Source organism: Phalaenopsis equestris, unplaced genomic scaffold, assembly GCF_001263595.1.
Source record: "Phalaenopsis equestris unplaced genomic scaffold, ASM126359v1 Scaffold000515, whole genome shotgun sequence".
Lineage (NCBI taxonomy): Eukaryota > Viridiplantae > Streptophyta > Magnoliopsida > Asparagales > Orchidaceae > Phalaenopsis > Phalaenopsis equestris.
In genome coordinates this window covers 369340-371896 of record NW_018164955.1, presented here as the reverse complement: position 1 = coordinate 371896, position 2557 = coordinate 369340, and the positions used below count along the sequence as shown (strand labels likewise).

Here is a 2557-nt window from a genome sequence, read left to right as displayed (position 1 = left end):
CAAGCTCAAGAATTTACTTTTCTAGTGAGAGACCAACGTCTTGGGGCTAACGTGGGATCTGCCCAAGGACTCACTGAGCTTAAGTAAATATCTAATGCGTTCTCCAAATGGACAGCTTATTTTTGGAGGAGAAACTATGCATTTTTTGGATCTTTCTGCTCCCTGGTTCGAACCTCTAAGAGGTCCCAATGGCTTGGACTTGAGCAGGCTGAAAAAAGATAGACAACCTTGGCAAGAACAATGTTCGACAGAATATATGACTCATGCTCCTTTGGGTTCTTTAAATTTTATGGGTGGCATAGCTACCGAGATCAATGCAATCAATTATGTCTCTTCTAGAAGTTGGTTAGCTACCTCTCATTTTGTTCTAGGATTTTTCCTATTTGTGGGACATTTGTGGCATGCGTGAAGGGTACGTGCAGCTGCATCGGAGTTTGAAAAAGGAATTGATCGTTATTTGTAACCTGTTCTTTCCATGACATCTCTTAGTTAATTAGCTGATATTTTACTTCTTTATTATTTATATCTATATATTTATTATATCTATTTTTTATTTTTATTTATTATATTCTGGCTCGGCTAGGCGAGATAGCCGAGCCATTCCCTTTCTGGAAAAAGGGGCCCCACCAAACGGGACAACAAACGAGTCAAGAAGTAATTTCTTAAGCAAGCAAAAGGAGAGGGGGGGATTCAAACCCTCGATAGTTCCTTGTTAAGAACTATACCAGTTTTTAAGATCAGAGCTATCAACCACTCAACCATCTCTCCAAAATAGAATCTCTATTTTTTTCCTATGACTAGAATAAGATCCTATGAAGAACATGATCCTATGAAATGATGCATTAACTATCTGCTCCACTCCATGTCCGAATAAAAAAAAAATTAAAAAAAAAGAGAGTGGTAATAAGTTCTAATGAATCAATTCATTCATGTCAACTCCCTTCATGATGCATTTTTGACAATTTTGACTAAACGAGGGATCAAATGGTACAGTTCATTCGTTGGTAGTTTGGAGGATTACAAACATGACTATTGCTTTCCAATTAGCTATTTTTGCATTAATTGCAACTTCATTAATCTTACTGGTTAGTGTACCCGTTGTACTTGCTTCTTCTGATGGTTGGTTAAGTAATAAAAATATTGTATTTTCTGTTATACCATTACGGATTAGATCAGTCTTTCTGGTAGTTATCCTTAATTCTCTCATCTCTAGAACCTTTTTGGTATTTCCCCGATCCGAAGATTACATTCCTTCTAAGAAATTCAAATTGTGAGACACACTAAGATTCCATCTGAGTTCTACATTTCAATTGTTATGAATTGGATATAGATAATTAAGAATCTGATCTTAATCGGAATCTTACTTTACTTACTATAGTCTTTTTATTTGGCCCTGCGCAAATATGTTCCGGACGATATGTGTCGACATATGCGTACGTATTAGGAACGAAGAAAATACGGATATGGTCGAATGGTAAAATTTATTATTGCCAAGGAGAGGATGCGGGTTCGATTCTCGCTATCCGGCCATGGTGAAATAATGTACTATAAAAAGATTTTGTCGGTATAGTTGATTACTATGCATATTAGTACGCATAATAGTGAATATATCAGTTAGTAGTTCTATCTTCCGCTTCACCTTTTTTCCTCCCACCAACATTAATTACTACAAATACAAAATAAATACAAATATATAATAAAAGGGAATTTAGCTAAAATGTTATGGAGACAGGATTTGAACCCGTGACCTCCAGGTCATGAGCCTTGCGAGCTACCAAACTGCTCTACTCCACACTGAACAACTTTTATGGTTCAATGGAATATTTATGCTCAAAACCCTGATTATAGTAATCATTTATTTGGTACCTCCCAAGGGGCAGGAACTGCTATTCTAACCTTCTTGGGGGATTTCATCACCAAACAAAAAGTTTATGGCTAACTGATATTCCTCATCATCATTTAGCTATTACATTCCTTTTTCTCGTTGTTGGTCATATGTATAGAATTAACTTCGGTATTGGGAATAGTATCAAAGATCTTTTAGAAGCACATATTCCCCAGGGGATCGATTAGGACATGGAAATAAAGGTCTTTATGACATAATAAATAATTCGCTTCATTTTCAATTGGGCCTTGCTCTAGCCTCTTTAGGGGTTATTACTTCCTTAGTAGATCAACACATGTACTCTTTACCTGCTTATGCATTCATAGCACAAGACTTTACTACTCAAGCTGCATTATATACTCATCACCAATACATCGCAGGGTTCATCATGACAGGAGCCTTTGCTCATGGGGCTATATTCTTCATTAGGGATTACAATCCGGAACAGAATGAGGATAATGTATTGGCAAGAATGTTAGACAATAAAGAAGCTATAACATCTCATTTAAGTTGGGCCAGCCTTTTTCTGGGGTTCCATACTTTGGGCCTTTATGTTCATAATGACGTCATGCTTGCTTTTGGTACTCCGGAAAAACAAATCTTAATCGAACCCATATTTGCCCAATGGATACAATCTGCTCATGGCAAGACTTCGTATGGGTTCGATGTACT

The 2557-nt window shown here is 36.8% G+C and overlaps 1 non-coding gene across 1 annotated transcript; it reads right to left on the bottom strand.

The window, feature by feature from the left end:
- Positions 1–1720: 1720 nt before the first annotated feature.
- TRNAM-CAU lies at positions 1721–1794 on the bottom strand. The gene has a single exon. It is a non-coding gene; the product is annotated as a tRNA-Met (tRNA).
- Positions 1795–2557: the final 763 nt, after the last annotated feature.